We start from the raw sequence: 18,514 nt of genomic DNA, 5'->3' as shown, positions 1-18,514 counted from the left end.
GCTACAATTGAGGCATACGCCCAGGTAATTCATATGGGTGGGCTGCCAAGTGAAAGGTGAGGCCCCTAACAATGCTTTAATGGTTGTTGGTGTCATCAGCATTGCTTCTAATTCTGTATCCCTAAAAGCACATCATCTATAAATCTCTTTCAAGAGGGCCAGTACTGACTCTGATACTTTGGAGTGTACCACTAATATGTAATCCGCATAATAGAACACTTTCTGCTCTCCCACTAGTGTTGATATCCCACAATGTTCAATGTGTTACAGATAGTGGCCACCAGTGGTCCCAGTGGCATAAAAAATAACAGAGAAGGAGGCAGGCTACTGTGTCTCCTTCCCCATCTAATAGTGAATAAGTATGAGGAAAAGCCCCAGCACATCAACAAAGCCATGGAAGAGGTGTAAAGCCAATGGACTGTGTCAATGAATGCATTTGCCAGACCCATTCTAAACAAATACAGCCACTACACAGGGTCGAACGACTTCTCAGCATCAAATGAAACAAGAATATTTTAGTCTGTGTACTGTCTTACCTGCCATAGGAGGTGGAAAAGCATTTTGAAATGGTTCACCAAAGAGCGAACAGGCACAAACCCCACCTGTGAAGGGTGTATAAAAAAGGGAGATGTAAGTCTTGATCCTTGTAGTCATGGTCTTTACAAGGATATTCATATCTGTGTTTATAACGGATATTAGTCAGTAGTTGGTACAGGTTAGAGGGGTTGCTGCCTGCTTTGGGTATCAGAGAGGTCCAAGCTCTATTACATTTTTGTAGCGGAGCATTATTGTTTGACATTTCCCAGAACTGTTCGCAAAGAATACCTTCCCATGGGGTCCTTCCAGGTCTTTAGCATACAAGACACCAGGAACTTATACATCAGGACGGCCACTAGGTTCTTTCAATGGTTTAGAGGGGTGGAGCTGTGTGGGGGAACATGGTATGTTCTACTTGCATGCATCACTGTCCCCACCCATTCCCTTCTAATTTAATCATATTCAGTGTGGGTCAAATGTGTTTCCTGCACTTCGGTCACATTAGGATGTGAGATTTGAAGTAGTGCAGCTTTACTTTTTACTTTTATTGAAGTTTGTCAGCCTATTTCGTTTAGTGAGGCTATGTGCAGTAGTTCAGATGTCCCAGGGGGTGAGAGAGGCATCTGAGTGGTGTACAGCAGTATTAGTGGGGTAGTATCAGAGGTAAAGGGGGTATGGCAAAAAACTGAGGGTGACCCCTGAGGTGAAGCTAACAGGATTAGAGGTATGCCTATAGGATGTCCTCTCCTCTCCTAGCTCTGGGGAGCATGCATATCCTATCTGTATGTCTGGACCGAGGTCAAATCATCTGCGGACCCCAGTCACTAATCTGTCTATGTGCAATAATGAGTCCATAGATAGGCAACCTGGTGCCCATCAATTTCGTCAAACCCATGAGCACAGTGTTGTGCCTTAAATATGGTGAGCAACCATCTAAGAAAGCTACTATACATAGCATGCAGAACACCATATATACTCAACAAATGGAGTCAAGCATACATTTCAATGCAGGCTCCAGACCATAGATTGTAAGGTTCCATCAGGTAGTGACAAACTGAGTCAAACAAAGAGGCCGGTCCCCCCACCCCCGAGAAGTTCAGGACAGCGACCAGGGCGCATTGGACTGGGTCCCAGCCATTCCAAGTGTGGGCAGGTTCAAATTTTGAGCAGTGTTCGCGATATGTCCCTTTATGCACCATGTGTCTATAATGGATGCTTACTCCCTTCTCATGGCCATCACTGGGTGACCCTTTCCAGTCTCCTGCATTCATTCTGACCCTTGGTTGGTCGGTCCTCCCTCACTTTGTTGGATGATGGTGGCTCTACAAAGTTCTCATGGGATTCCATATCAGAAATGACCGGTGTGACCAAACATTCCCTCAAGTCCTCGGGTTCTTTGTATTCTGCCTTCAACTCTGATCTGCATCACGGCTGGCTCTGAGAGACCATATGGTATGCAATGTTTTGTGCAGGTGGCAAAGCAGAGTCAGAAACTGCATTTTATTGCAATTAGTTTCGTGAGAGAAATCTGGCAAGAAGAAGAGTTGATGGTTTTCAAACTTGGTAGGGGCTATGTTTCCTTGCCACTGAGGTGATCTGCTGCGCTTGTTGGTATCTCAGAAGAGGAGGCATGTGACCGACCTTTTGGCCCATAGTATCTCCATCTGTGATACACATTTCAAGGAGCTGAAGTAGAACACTTCTGAGGAATGTAAGCATATTTGCTCATTCAATTATTTCTGAGATACCCATGATGTGAAATTATCTTGTCCTCTCCTAACTTCCACATCAATCAATTCCATGTGAGTGCCCAGATCTCCGAGGACCAATGCCAGAATCCTATCGATGCACGCTTGAGCGTCCCTCAATCAAATTGGAAGGAGACAATGTCAGATCAGAGTGATTGGACTTCTGCTGTCATTTTGTGGAGTGTGTTGTTGATTGGGGCATAGATGTTGTGATGTCTGAGATCTGTCAGAGTAAGGTATTCATCACCAATGACGGTATGGTAAGTGAGTTGTGAGCCATTACACCTGGGTAATGACTGTGGGTGCCTTGATTTTGGAGACAGCCACAGTGAAGAAAAGTTGTTGTTGGACCTTGATTTGGACATGTGTGCCAGCAAGGTGCTGACGAATGCATAGCACAAGTGGCTGGGGGATCCTTCTTGTTTTCCAGTAAGAAAAAGAGTCTGGGAGGGCTGCTCCCTATAGTGCCCAGCTCTAATGACTGGAAGACAAGGTCCTAAAACACTTAGATGTCCCGAGAAGGCCCAGTAGAGGTACTAGAGCTGGCTATGAATGTGTGAGAAGTCAACGTCCAGATGCCTGCTGCAGGACCACTTTGTGAACCAGACTGTCTATGGTATACCCCATCGGAAAAGAAAAAACTCTATGTCCCTCTGGCAGTATGGCTACCAGCAGCAGTGTTAGCAGAGTAGTCAGTGAAGTTCAGGCATTGCCAACAATAATGGTGAATAAGGAGTCATAATGCCCATAAGCAAGATGGCTGCTGTCGCCTCATGGTTGGTAGTCCTCTTTAGTTGTTTAAGGGCTGATCTCGGTGTCCTTGATGACAAGGTCAGTGTTGGTAGCCAATGTGCAAACTGCCACAGATTGGTCGAAAGATCTCAAAGAGAGCGCTCTATACTGTGTACCTGTGTTTGCTTGTGCATTGAAGGAAAGGCCACAATGGTTCCCATTATTTTTTTTTATTTTTTTTTTTATAATGCTTTGATAGTGTTGCATGCAAATGTTTTTCTTTTATAATCGTTGCTGTAATTTTCTTTTAAACTGTATGTAAGATGTATTGCAAATGGTTTTAAGTAACTGTACAATATAAATAAATAAATACATATTATCTGTGGGGTAGAAGAGGCTCAGGGGCCTGGCTGCAAAATGCTCTTCCCACAGAGGGCACTGCTCTAGGCCAGTTTCCACTTATCAGTGTCCATGGTCCAGAGGCTACTACCCTGCTGTCGCTCAGGTGTTCTCCAGTGCTTGCCACTCTAAACACCCAGGCTACATGGGTAAATGCCTGCAAGTGGCAGACTGTGGGCAGGTTGTTTTTGATGACCAAGACTCAGCAGACCGGGAGCTCTGGGAAGATGCCACCATGTTCCTTGGACGGTACAAAAGGGGGTGGTGATGGACGGAGCATCTGAACCAATCAAACACTCACACCCAGTCAAAAGATCTGGGTTTAATCCATCACCGTTCTTTTGCACACTCTGCCACCCCAGTTCAGACATGGCATTATGCAAATCAGTCTGACCCTGTGCCTCATGGGAACAGTCCAACCCGAACTGCCAAGCCATGCCTTCCCTGGACCGGAAACAAGCTTCCAAGGACTGGCTTCTGGCATTGCAGCCTTCTTCAGCCCGGCTTGCTTGAATCCAGTGGCAAAGTGAGCAAGGGCCTCACGTCTGAGCATACCCTGCCACACTTATGGCGGCCAAAAGCGGTACAAAAGGGGGTGGTGATGGACGGAGCATCTGAACCAATCAAACACTCACACCCAGTCAAAAGATCTGGGTTTAATCCATCACCGTTCTTTAGCCCACTCTGCCACCCCAGTTCAGAGATGGCTATATGCAAATCAGTCTGACCCTGTGCCTCTTTGGAACAGTCCAGCCCGAACTGCCAAGCCATGCCTTCCCTGGACCGGAAACAAGCTTCAGAGTACCAATTTGTGGCATTGCAGCCTTCTTCAGCCCGGCTTGCTTGAATCCAGTGGCAAAGTGAGCAAGGGACTCACGTCTGAGCATACCCTGCCACACTTATGGCGGCCAAAAGCGGTACAAAAGGGGGTGGTAATGGACGGAGCATCTGAACCAATCAAACACTCACACCCAGTCAAAAGAGTTGGGTTTAATCCATCACCGTTCTTTATCCCACTCTGCCACCCCAGTTCAGACATGGCTATATGCAAATCAGTCTGACCCTGTGCCTCATGGGAACAGTCCAGCCCGAACTGCCAAGCCATGCCTTCCCTGGACCGGAAACAAGCTTTCGAGGAGCGGTTTCTGGCATTGCAGCCTTCTTCAGCCCGGCTTGCTTGAATCCAGTGGCAAAGTGAGCAAGGGACTCACGTCTGAGCATACCCTGCCACACTTATGGCGGCCAAAAGCGGTACAAAAGGGGGTGGTGATGGACGGAGCATCTGAACCAATCAAACACTCACACCCAGTCAAAAGATCTGGGTTTAATCCATCACCGTTCTTTAGCCCACTCTGTCACCCCAGTTCAGACATGGCTATATGCAAATCAGTCTGACCCTGTGCCTCATGGGAACAGTCCAGCCCGAACTGTCAAGCCCTGCCTTCCCTGGACCGGAAAAAAGCTTCAGAGGACCGGTTTTTGGCATTGCAGCCTTCTTCAGCCCGGCTTGCTTGAATCCAGTGGCAAAGTGAGCAAGGGACTCGCGTCTGAGCATACCCTGCCACACTTATGGCGGCCAAAAGCGGTACAAAAGGGGGTGGTGATGGACGGAGCATCTGAGCCAATCAAACACTCACACCCAGTCAAAAGATATGGGTTTAATCCATCACCGTTCTTTAGCCCACTCTGCCACCCCAGTTCAGACATGGCTATATGCAAATCAGTCTGACCCTGTGCCTCATGGGAACAGTCCAGCCCAAACTGCCAAGCCATGCCTTCCCTGGACCGGAAACAAGCTTCCGAGGACCGGTTTCTGGCATTGCAGCCTTCTTCAGCCCGGCTTGCTTGAATCCAGTGGCAAAGTGAGCAAGGGACTCACGTCTGAGCATACCCTGCCACACTTATGGCGGCCAAAAGCGGTACAAAAGGGGGTTGACCTGGGGTGGTGTGGAGTGCAAAAAAACGATGGATTTAGGCCCAGATCTCTGTACTGGGGTGAATGTATGACATTGTTCTGCATTCTGTCCATCAATTTTTGTTTTTGCATTTGTCACCCCGAGTAGGATGGGTATGCTCAGACGTGAGTCCCATGCTCTCCACACCACTAGAGTCAAGCTATCCAGGCTGATGACGGCTGATAGCCAGAAACCGGTCCTTGGATGTTTGATTCCGGTCCAGGAAAGACAAGGCTTGGCAGTTCGGGCTGGACTGTTCCCATGAGGCACAGGGTCAAGGCTGATTTGCATATGGCCATGTCTGACCTGGGGTGGTGTGGAGTGTAAAAAAATGTTGGATTTAGGCCCAGATCTCTGTACTGGGGTGAATGTATGACATTGTTCTGCATTCTGTCCATCAATTGTTGTTTTTGCACCATGTTCCTTGGAGTCAGGCTCCGAAGTCCCAGCCCCACCCCTCCCCCGCAGCTACATTTTTTAATTTGAGACAGGTAATAAAGCCATATGCAGTAATTTTCCCATTGAAAGTTGAAACATCAGCAGCAGACTTGGTCAGTGGTCTAACATCAGGGGTCCGATTCCGATTCGGTAAACTAATCCGTACGATCGAATCGTATCCGTAGCCCTTTCCGTACGACTAGTCCAATTACCGTCCTAAACCGTATTACGATTCGTAGGAAAACTATACGACCAAATCGCTGCGAACCGTACGAATAGCAAGGGAAAATCCGTGCGACTCTTCCAGTCATCTTAAAATACAGATCCATTGTTCAATCCGACATTCCGGTAATGATTGACTCTGGAGCAAATGGAAATATTTTGCGATCTGAGGTTTGCTTCAAAGATTGGGTTAAAGGCAATTTTCAAAGAAAGGTGTGAAGCGGTGAGGGCAGTAGATGGAACAAATCTCTCTTCAGGCCCAATAGTGAGCCATACAGAAAAGGTGGAGCTCGTCCTTCCTGATGGTGATTGGGAGTTCATGCAGTTCACTTTGATCCATACGCCACAGTTCCTACTAATCTTGGATCTTCCCTGGTTGACTGAGCATAATCCCCAGATAGATTGGGAGAAGTAATCTATTAAGATGAACTCTGATTATTTCAAAGAGTCTTCTTTTCATGAAGAGGATCAAGTGAAAGAGTCCAGTTTGGCTGCCAGTTTATGTGAAAGTGGAGTTACCATGTGTGTCATTCATACCGAGGAAATTCCTAGAATGCACCAGGATTACCAGGATGCTTCCAGTGAGGTGGAGGATGAAAAGCTTCCTCCACATCGTCCATATGACTGCAAAATAGAACTGGAACTAGGGGCGAATCTTCCGTGTAGCGGAATCTAGACGGAGGAAGAGGATACATTTCTGAAGGAATATATACATACATTTTTGAAGAATGGATTCATCAGACCATCGCAGTCCCAAGTTTCCTCACCCTTATTTTTTGTACCCCCCAAAAAAAAGAGCAATTCAAGGCCATGTATGGATTACCGGGCCCTCAATCGGATAACAATTAAAAACAGATATCCGTTGCCCTCAATATCCGTGCTCTTGGATTAGTGAAAGGGAGCCCAGATCTACACGAAACTGGATCTTTGAGGCACATATCACCTTGTTCAGATCAGAGAGTGGGATGAAAGGAAGACTGCATTCAGGACCAAGTTTGGCCTCTCTGAGTACCAGGTTATGCCTTACGGTATTTGTAATGCGCCTGCAGCTTTTCAGTACTTCATCAACGACATATTGAATCAATATATTGACAAGTGTGCCATTATCTATATTGATGCCATTTTAATCTATTCAGCATGGGAAGGAAGAACATCCAGAACATGTCAGAGGAGTCTTGGAAAAGCTGCGAGAAAATAACGTAGATGTTAAGCTGGAGAAGTGTGCATTCAATGTCCATTTCGTAAATTTCCTCGGTTTTGTTCTCACCCCGGAAGGGATAACTATGGATGAGCGTAAAATCGAGGCAGTTCTGGATTGGCCATCCCCCACCAGAATGAACGTGATTCAGCGGTTCACTGAATTTGCGAATTTCTAGAGGGAGATTCATCCAGGATTTTTGATTATGATCCCTGTGGGTAGGTTGACATTTTTTATTGATGTTGTTTGTGAAAGACTCCCAGAGCCCCGTAATATCTCCAGCGTGGGCTGCGTCTGTAGGAGTTAACAACGACCGGCATGTCTCCATTATTTTATCAATGTTCTTTTCATCCAAGAATAGCCGTTTTAGATTGTAAAGTTGAGTCCTTAGTGTAAGGGGATTTGCCTGCTCTGACCCAATTGGAGTGATGGTTAATGTAAAAGTTTGAGGATAATGGTCGCTTTCAACTCAGTCCTGAATTTGAAAATCTGTTATGTATGGAAATAGATCGGGGTCGGCTAGCGTAAAATCAATTGTTGATCCTGTTTTAGATGTAACCCTCGCGAATGCGGCTGGACTATCCAAAGGGCCTCTACCGTTTAATGTGTGTAGAAAAAAGTATTCTAATTTTGCAGAACATTCTTGCCCATAAGGTCTTGTCTGCTTCAGTTACCCTGACTTGGCTGTATGAAGCTCGGTAGGTTGCGCTCTTGTCCTTGGATTAAGTTCTTATTGAAATCCCCAGTTAATATTATGCGGGCACTTGGGTAGGTGCTTTTCAGTGTTTTAATTGCCGCTATTAATTGATTAATTCTTCGGTCCTTCTCCTTTCTTGCTGGATGGAGGTAGGATTCAATATTAGTAGGTCCATTAAAGATGAATGCTCTACTTTTGTACATTGCGTCATGAGGCGTCGAGATCGATGCTTATGTCTCCCCAGGAGAGGTCCGTAGATATATAAGTCGACAAGCCCCCTTTGGCTCTTCCATACTGTGCCTCCTTTTTTGCTGGAATGATATTTTCTTTGTAGACCACTAATGGGGAGTTTTTGGTCTGCCAGGTTTCCTGAAAAATGAGTATATCATGATGTTGGATAAATTCCACAAAATCTTCTTCTAACTTTGCATTTATACCATTAACGTTCCAGGAGCAAATCCTAATGCCCCTTGATTTCCTTGGTGGTTTGCTTGAACTGGTTCATACTTTTCCCCGCTGCTTAGGCCCCAATGTTTTCTGGGGAAATGCCTCGAGATCCACTGATTCTGTTAGTGGAATTGTAATTGTTATTTGTCTAATTGGTTGACCCTCCTCTTCCTTGGTGCAGGTTCGATCCGGTCCTTTTGCACCTTTTAAAAGGCTCTGTTTCTGTGTTTGTTGTTGTTGTAATGGGCTAGGGTACCGCGGGGGCACTACCTTTTTTAGTTCTATGCCCCAATTTGAGAAGTCTTCCCTATGCTGCCGGATCAGGTCTGAGAGTAGATTTTCTGCTAGTTTCCACCCTGAGACAGATGGGCAGACGGAAAGAGCTAATTAGGAATTAGAACAGTACCTGAGATTGTTCTTGTTAGACCAGGAAGGGGACTGGGTAGACCTCCTTTGGGCTGTAGAATTCGCGCACAATAATTCCCAAAACAGTTATACTGGCCATACTCCATTCTATTTGAATTATGGGCGCCACCCAACCTTAATGGTTGGTGCTAGTGAAATTCCATTTCCAGCCGTTAAAGAATTTATTCAACATCTGAGGGAGATCCATGACTCTGCGAGAGAAAAAGTAGAAAAAGAAAATGAACAGTACACGCATTATGCAGACAGAAAAAGAAGACAAGAAGAAGAATACCCTACAGGAAGTAAGGTTTGGCTAAACTCCTAGTGCGCCCTCACTTCCTGCTTGAGCACTTCCGGTGACATTCACGGTCTAGTGACCAGAAAAAGCCAGCTGCTGCAGAGCAGGGCTGAGTGGTGGGTGGGAGGAATCTCACGCCACATAAACCAAGCTGGAGCAAGTGGGCAGCGCGAGCGCGCCGCAGGTGCACTGCATGCGCGCCTAAGGCAAGCCAGTCTGCGCCCGTCCATGCCCGAACAGGTCCAGGACCCCTGGCCCCTGCCTCCTGTATTCCCTGGATGAACTCCTACTCTTCAATCAAGATATAATGCCACTTAATAACTATGTAGCAGCTGCACTAAAGTCTGAAGGGCTGTTAAGGCAACAAACGGGTACGGTTAAGCATAACTACACAACCCTCTACCTGAGGCCACTTGGGCCCGCTAGCCCTCCTGGACTTAGATTGGCTACCCTCAACAAACGGTCATTGCAGAAACATAATCTGGAGGTCTTCTCACTTCTTCAAGACGACACCCTGGACATATTAGGAATCACAGAGACCTGGCTTGAGGAATCCTCAACCCCGGACCAGGTAGCCGCTATGCATCCGAACTATGTGGCCCTATTCCACAATACACCTGGCAGTTCTAGAGGGGGTGGGGTTGCAATCCTCTACAACCACCTTCTTAAGGCTGAGATGGTTTGCACAAAAAGCATAGAAGGGGCTGATGTGTTAGGGGTGAGGTTCTCCTCTCAGACGGCCTATCTTGTCATTCCAGTAGTAATTCTTCCCATGCGAATGCCGCCAGGTGCGTTGAACCCTTTACGGAACTAGTCTACGATATCTGTTCACGATACCAATGTATTGTAGTGATGGGGGAATTCAACTTCCATTGGGATCAGACTCTCAAAGAGAGCCAGGCTAAAGAATTGGAAGAGGCATTGACCGTGCTGAAACTCCGCCAACTAGTGAACGGCCCCACCCATGAGAAGGGCCACACACTTGATTTGGTTTGGACATCCCAGCTGCCTACCAATCCTCTAGTTATCAGTCCTTCCTCTTGGTCAGACCATTATATAATTAGTGGCCGGTTCCCACTCCTTAAGCATAGAATGGAAAGTGCTGCGGAGCTGGAATTAAATTTAGAGCCGATGACCTGGTTACGATCCTCAGTAAATCTACCTCCTCGATTACAACTCAGGGAGACCCTGACGCACAAAGCTCTGTCCTTTTGTCTAGGCTGAATAATGCTATTGATATGCTAGCTCCAGCATGAAGGGAAAGAACAAGGGATAAAGGGAAAGGGGCGCCCTGGTTCAATGCTGCTTTATGTAACATGAAACAAACGCTCCGCCAATGTGAGAGAGCCTGGCGGAAAGCTTATGAGCCAGGCGCTCAGGTAGAATAGCACTCAATGTTCGCAGCCTACTAAAAGGCGATTCTAACAAGAAAAGCAGAATTCTATGAAGCGAGGATTGCATCTGCTAACAACACCCAGAAAGAGATTTCCCAGATCCTGAAAGAGTTAAGACAAGAGAAGGAACAGAAGCCTTTGTTCTGTAGGGAACATTGTAATAAGTTCCAGGCCTTCTTTACATCAAAAGTAAAGGATCTTCTGATCCTGTACTCCCGCCCTCATCTTTGATAAACTCTCATTACATTTGTTAGGCTACAATTGAGGCATACGCCCAGGTAATTCATATGGGTGGGCTGCCAAGTGAAAGGTGAGGACTTCATTGTGTTTTAGTGGACCCTCGCCGTTGGAATTATCAGCGTTTCTGACCCTCGGAGCAAAAACTTTCCTCCTACCGCTACTGCTGGCCGGACCCGCTTCGCGGGTCCCGCTGCGCGGTAAATTCGAACTTGCCTGTTGCTGGGGCCATCTGGGTGAAGGCATCTCCGTGTAACGGGGCTGCGAGCGTGTTTGCAGTGGGACTCCATCTCCCAAGAGTCCCAGCTGCTCACCTGCACCGAATCAACACCTGGTGCCGCTCTCCCTGTAGGAGACGCCCCTCTTGCCTGCTTAAAAGGATTTTGGCTCCTAACCTTGCTGGGACTTCATTGTGTTTTAGTGGACCCTCGCCGTTGGAATTATCAGCGTTTCTGACCCTCGGAGCAAAAACTTTCCTCCTACCGCTACTGCTGGCCGGACCCGCTTCGCGGGTCCCGCTGCGCGGTAAATTCGAACTTGCCTGTTGCTGGGGCCATCTGGGTGAAGGCATCTCCGTGTAACGGGGCTGCGAGCGTGTTTGCAGTGGGACTCCATCTCCCAAGAGTCCCAGCTGCTCACCTGCACCGAATCAACACCTGGTGCCGCTCTCCCTGTAGGAGACGCCCCCCTCCCCATTTCGTCTGATAAATTTGAACGTCATCACAGCTGCGCGGGAGCGCGCGGGAGCGCCGGGAGAAGCCCGGGACAAGGGCGGGACCGTCTGTGGCCGTCCGGGGCCGAGGGAGGCCGGGCTGGGCCACCCCATTAACATCTACATCCCAGGTACTGTCCCACAGATTGATATACTAACTGACTCGTGACGTGTGGATTCATCTGTGGGGCAGAAGGGGGGTTTTATGTACTATGGCTTGTACAACAAGCACCTCTACACTGCTGCCTTCAATGGCAGAGACAGAGCCGGCTGTCATGGGCCCTCTTGATTCTTACTTCAAACGTTTGCCACAGGATATTGATAAAGAGATCGCCCTGGCGGAAAGACGAGCTGGGCGTAGGCTCTCGATTGAGCTTCTGAAAAATCCGCCTGAAAAAACTCAAGGTCTGAACTTTCCTGCGCTTGTTACACCACTGTCATCTATTGTTCTACCAGTCGCTCAGGACCTACTATTTGATGTACCCTCTCATACTGAGCTAGCTGACATTTCTTCATCAGTCACTGTAGTAACTAGTTTATTTGTTGAGCATTCTGATGTACTCAGTCAATTGTCTAAAGAGAAGGGAGTTTTGGAGAAACCCTGTGTGCATTTGGAAGTGCTTAAACCTAAGCCAGGTGTTAAAAGGAAATGGGGGGCTACAGCTAAAAAACCACTACCACAAAAACCTGTGAGAAAGCATAGGAAGTTGGGTTCTAAACCATCCCTAAGCCATGTCCCTGCAAAGAATGACGTAGTAATGCCGATAGGGGAGGATATAGCAGTCCAACTAGAAGTGGACCCTATAATTTTGGTGCCTTCTACAATATTGGCGGTTCCAGCCACAGATCCAACTCTTATAGAACTCCCGGGGTCACTATCTCCAAATCATGATTTCCTGGTAGAAGTGGGAAAAATAATGCGTTCCCTTCTACATCCCGTAGAGCTTAGACTGCAAAAGCTAGCTGAACAACTTGACCACCTAGAACAAGCTAGCTTAGACAATTTTTTTACTATTAAATCTTTAATTAAGTCTGGCAATAGATTGGGAGAGAATGGGAAGCAACCACATATAGTTGATGAAGACCAAGGAGTCGTGTTGGTAGACTTACAATCCCCGCCTGCAAGTGTTACTCCTGTCCAGGAAAGCAAAGGGGAGAACAGTAAGAAGGTATCTAATCCATTGTCCACTAAAATTATTAGTAATAGTGAGAAAACCAATTCCATTAACACTACCAATAGGGGTTGTAAGGTTAGTGTAAAAAACCCATCTGCCATAACTAGTAAAAATACCACACCTTTGCCGATCGGATTGGGGAAAACTATGGCCAAAAGGCCAGGCAATGATAAAATCCCTTTTAGTAATGGCAACGGGAACAAGGTGGGGCCTACGACGCATATAGCAAGGGGTGGTGGTCCCACGAGGGATGCCCCTAGTATCGGGAACGGGACTAATACTGTTGTGGCAGTGGAAAATATCCTTACACAGTGCCGTGTTCTCCCAGAGCAAGCACTAACAAAACCCCATATACCTAAATTCCGGACTAGGATTCCCCCAGTACAGCTCACCCCGGACTCCTACCCATATGTGGCCATACTCACTAATGTTCCACCCCTAATGGAGGGCCATAGAGAAACTTATGACATGCTAAAAAACAAGGCCATGCATTGGCTTCGTGTCAATAGACCCCTGCCAGGGGGAGTGGATGGCCTGATAATTGGGGTGAGAAGAGTCGATTGGATAGGGAATACACTAAAGAAGCAGGGGGGTGAGTGTATTATAATTAATTTTCAGGATCCAAGGGTTGTGGGGCTGATAACGGGACCTGGTTGGAATATTAGTATTGGTGGGATTGGGGTTGTGGACCTAACTTTCTTTTATCCCAGACCGGTCATCTACCCAGGGGGTTGTAGAGAGCAATTGCGATCTAGTCTCTGTACTGGGGTTGAGGCTGTCCCCCCTGCTGTGTCCACCTTAGGAACAAATAATTACCATATACCGGCATTTATCCCACCGAATGGGCAGGGACAGATGAGGTGGGAATATTGACAGAATCCAGATGAGCAATTACATCTGGAAGGGGAAATGGTTGGGGGAAGTAACCCTGTTGAACTAATGATAAACAATGAAGATGAAATGAGTTTAACATTTGAAGCAGTGAATGCGAGTGATGGGAGTATTATTGCAAGCCCGGCGGGTTGTGTGGGTGAACTACCAATCCCAACCACTATTTGCATGAAGGAGGGAATAGCTGTTAATTGTATAAACACTGTTATAGGAGAGGATTGTGATTGTGGGACGCTGGATGATTTGTTGCCCATGGCATTTATCGAAAAGGGGACTTGTATTGAAAATATCCTGGAGAGATTTCTGTCATGGAATGTAGCGGGGCTGGGGGCCAGATTGTTGTCACAGCATTGGATTGATTTTGTAAGTGGGTTCGAAATGTGCCTATTCCAAGAGACGTGGGCTTGCGACCCAATATATTTCCCAGGATACTTACATTTTTGTATACCAGCTACGAGAGGCCCCAGGGGTAGACCTATGGGAGGCCTCGTAATTTGGATCAAGCAAAATTCAAAGGTTAAAGTAAAAATGATTGATCTAGGGTGCAAGGATATACAATTATTAAGACTATCTGTAGGAAAGGGTGGCTTGATAGACATTTATAACATATATGCTAGGGGCAAGAGTCTTGGTAATTCTGCCACCCTAGAGGTCTTATCTGCCTCCCTCGAATCCCAGTCACTTGGAAACAGAGTAATTTTGGCTGGTGACTTGAATAGGACATTTGAGCCTTTAGAAAATACTGTATATCCAATAGGAATGGAGGAAGACGCCCTTTGGGGCATCCCAAATCTAAACCTCATACCTGTGAAGCGGTGGTCAAAAGATATTCTATTGTTGAATGCGTTATGTCTAGAGTATGGTTTGAGGGCCCTTAATGGCAGGACAAAAAGCGACCAAGGTGGCAATTGCACATTTGATAATGGACATAATAAAAGTAGGATTGACTACGTCATCTGTAGTCTTGAGTTATGGTGTGGCGTGGGTGACATGGAAATTGTGGGGAGAGTAGAAAGTGACCATAACCCCCTCTGTGTCTCCCACTCATGGTGGAAGGCCGCACGAACTAACTCAGTATCAGGTAGTGGGAGCGTACCTGTTATGACTAATGACTCAAGACGGGTGAGATGGCCATATGTCCTGGCCAATTTGTCCACTATGGAGTCCATTAAACTGGAGACAGACAATGCTATTGCTGCCATGACAAAAGTAGACCCGGTAACACCAGACTCTGCCCAAATAACTAATATACATGACACATTCTTCTCCGTGATAAAACCGCACTTTACCAAGTCATCAAAGACTAACAGAAAAGTACCAATTACTATGGCGTCCTGGTTCAACAAACAGTGCAGGGTAGCCAGACTGGAGTTGGGCAGAGCACTCAAAAGCAGGGTCAAGGCCTTGATTAGCGCCACTAGGAAACATTATAATGATAGTATCCGTAAGGCCAAGAAGTTGTGGGATGAGGAGTACTGGGAGGAGCTACTCGAGGCTTCAGGGCAAAAGGATTCCAGACTTTTCTGGAAAACTGTGAAATGGGGAAGAGGGGGCGCCCCCAACAATCCCGACAACAATGTCGATGAGGCATTGTGGGTCGAGTATTTTAAACCCCAGTATGCTGAGAGTAGGGATCTAATGGCCACAGAACCAATCCCTATGGTATTCTGCAAGGGTGATTTATTTTTATACAAGGACGCGGAACTCGTAATAGCAAGTCTGCAGGGGGGGAAAGCCCCTGGGCTAGATGGAATCCCCTCAGACATTTTTAAACACGATAAGGCCCAGTGGGCAAAATACGCGACCTTGTTGGGAAATGGCCTAGCGAAAGGGGCAAAAATCCCAAATATATGGAAGGGGGCAATAATAATACCGATCTTTAAGAAAGGCGATCGGTCACTCCCGGCAAATTATAGACCAATAAGTTTGTTGGCCACCATGCAAAAAGTGGTGGGGAAGATGTTGGTTGACAAACTTATGGCCTGGGTAGATGACAACAATGCTTTATCCCCCTTCCAGGCAGGATTCAGACGTGCCACTAGCACGGTTGACCAAATTTTTCGCTTCACCATGCTGCGGTGGGGGACTGTACTCCTGGGCAAAGGCAGGCTCTATGTAGCATTTGTAGATCTCAGGGCCGCCTTTGACCTGGTGCCAAGGCGCACGCTGTGGGAGGTTCTGTACAAAATAGGGGTCCCACCTGATTTGCTCACGCTGATAATGCGTCTGCATGAAAGCAATTATGCAAAGGTCCAGTGGGGGAGGAATGGGGAATCCACCACCAACTTCCCAGTTGAGCGGGGGGTCCGGCAGGGATGTGCTATGGCACCCCTGCTGTTCTCCCTGTTCATTAATGGCATCGTAGACAGGATATTGGACGCAATGGTTGACGCACCTTCGTTAGCGGGCATCAGAGTTCCAATTCTGATGTTCGCTGACGACACTTTGATCGTGTCTAAAACCCCGTCGGGTCTCCAGCGAGCCTTGAACATTTTTGACTCATTTTGTAAAGAACGGGGTCTCGAGGTCAATGTAAATAAAACCAAGTTGATGGCCTTTGGGCAAAAGCGTCAATCTCGACCCAATGTATTTTTGAACAATATCAATCTAGAGTTGGTAGATGTTTTTACATACCTTGGGGTCGAGATATCAAGTAAACTCGGTTGGTCAAGACACATAGAGAAGGCGGTGTTGAAACACCAGCAGATTTCTGGAGCACTCAGGGTCGAGCAAGTAAAATCCAAAACCAGGCCTATAAAACCTGTTCTCATGGTTTATGACGCAAAAGCCCTGGGCGCAACCCTTTACGGGGCTGAAGTCTGGGGCTTTGAGAGTCTTACTACCCTCCAAAGATCTGAGAACAGGTTTGTGAGAGGGATAACTAGTCTCCCTCAAAGTACCCCACTGATACCGCTTGGTTTAGATTTAGGTAGAAGATCGCTTAGTGACCGTGCCCGTCTGAGGCCTATCCTTTATTGGAGACGGCTATGGACTACGGTGGAAATAAGACACTACGCTGAGGGGTTCTTAGCATTAGCCAAACTAGATGTTTTCCATAAAATTATATGGTTAAAAATGCTAAGGGATGTCCTTGCAGAGCTTGGGCTCTCCAAATTGTGGGAAAACCCCCTTGGGGAAGTATTCCCTAGTAAATCCAGTATTAAAGAACTATATTGGAACCACATTGATCAAAAACTTTGGAGGAGCGTAACCTCGGAATCCATGGGGGGTAGATTCTTGGAAATTAAACAAAAACCATCCTTAGAAAAGTATTGGGACTGTATAACTGTTCCAACAGATAGGAAATTATTTTTCCAGCTAAGGGCAGGCTCTCTCCCCCTGAGGTGCATGACGTCCAGGTGGAAAACTGGAGGTAGTGCGTGTTGTCCGTCATGTGGGGCCCCCAATGAAAGCATCGCACATTTTCTTTTTTCGTGTGTGGCTTATGTAAACCCAAGGAAATCCTGGTTAGCTCCAGTTTGTAGGAACCTCGGTGTCCTAAGTGGTGTTGAGGGGCTGAGAATTATTTGCTCCTCCACTGAAATGTCCATCGTACTCGGAACTGCCAAATACCTGGGGTGGGCATGGTCCTTAAGGAGGAGGGCTCTATCCACTAATGTGTTCTGAATTCTACATTTTCCCATTTTCCCATGTATGACTTCTTCTTGCAGACAGCAATTAGGAGATATATATGAATTTTAACTTTAAAATGCGGTTAACACGTATGGTATGAGTTTTTATTGCATAAACTCGGGAATGGTCCGTAACGCGGAGGTTTCTGTATTGTAACATGCATTTAGTTTCCGCATATTATGAAAAAGCTTATTTTAGCTTCAATTGATAAACAATTTTTATGCTTGTGTATTATGTATTTTTAACCACAAATCAATTGTTATAGAACGTTTGATGTTTTTAAGAAATGTATGCAATTTATATGTGTTTGCTTTTATGAGTGTATAACTCGAATAAAGCTTTTTCTACCAATAGAACCTGTACTCCTGCCCCCATCTTTGATAAACCTCTTACCACCTTCCCCATGCTCATTCATGATTCCCTAGTTTGTGAAAACAAGGGTACCCCAATAATTAAACCTGGGGTTAAAATCGTTTTTGAGGAAAAACAATGGTTTTTGGTGGCCTAAAAAGGTCCTTATATATGTGGGAATTAATAGATGGTATTTGAATTAATCAAAAGATGGGAGCGTTCTTTTGTAGGATAGCGTATCCAAAGCAACTTTATTCTATTTATAAACATATATTTTTAAACATATATTTCAGGTGCTCACATTGGTGACAAGGTGCATAAGGTGACTGAGTGGAAATTTACAAATACTATATACAGATGCCACACAAACAAGGATATATTCAACATAAATATATACAATGGGGCAAGGAATTTCCTTGATGGGGTCGACGGCGTTTCGATCGATATCAATTTAGATCATCATCAGGACATGGTGAGCTTTCTTAGGTTGGTGGAAAAATCTTCCATCCCATTTAGGCAAAGGAGTAATTAATTTGATTGCCAACTATAAAATTTGGTATCTAGTCAGGAGGGCACATACACAGTGGTGTTAGATACATTTCCATAGGTTTTGGGTTTTCATGGCGGCCACAGTCCAGATTCAAAAGGTTAGATTTCATAGATTTAGGCGAGCCCGGTATTGACGATCTTGTTTCTGTTATTTCGGTTAATGTATCCTCGTCCCGGCAGGAGTTAATCACCGCGTCCGCGGGTACGATCGCTCTGCCTCGCTATTCCGTCATTCATGATTCCCTGGCTCTACTAATAGGGTGACTAAAATCAGGGTCGCCTGCTGACCCCTGCCCACCGAGGATTTATAAGATGGCATTTCCCAGGATAAAAGCAGAGGTTCTATCACTCCTCAACCAATTAGTGGAAGCAGGGCATGTCCCTAAAAACTTCAAGGAGGCACGCGTCATTCCACTCATGAAAAAATCTGGGGCGGATACAAAGAATTTGAAAATTTCCGGGCAATTTCCCAACTCCCATTTCTTGCAAAAGTACT

The sequence above is a fragment of the Lissotriton helveticus genome, chromosome 4_1, assembly GCF_964261635.1.
Source record: "Lissotriton helveticus chromosome 4_1, aLisHel1.1, whole genome shotgun sequence".
NCBI classification, from domain to species: domain Eukaryota; kingdom Metazoa; phylum Chordata; class Amphibia; order Caudata; family Salamandridae; genus Lissotriton; species Lissotriton helveticus.
Note: the sequence above shows the minus strand (reverse complement) of the source record.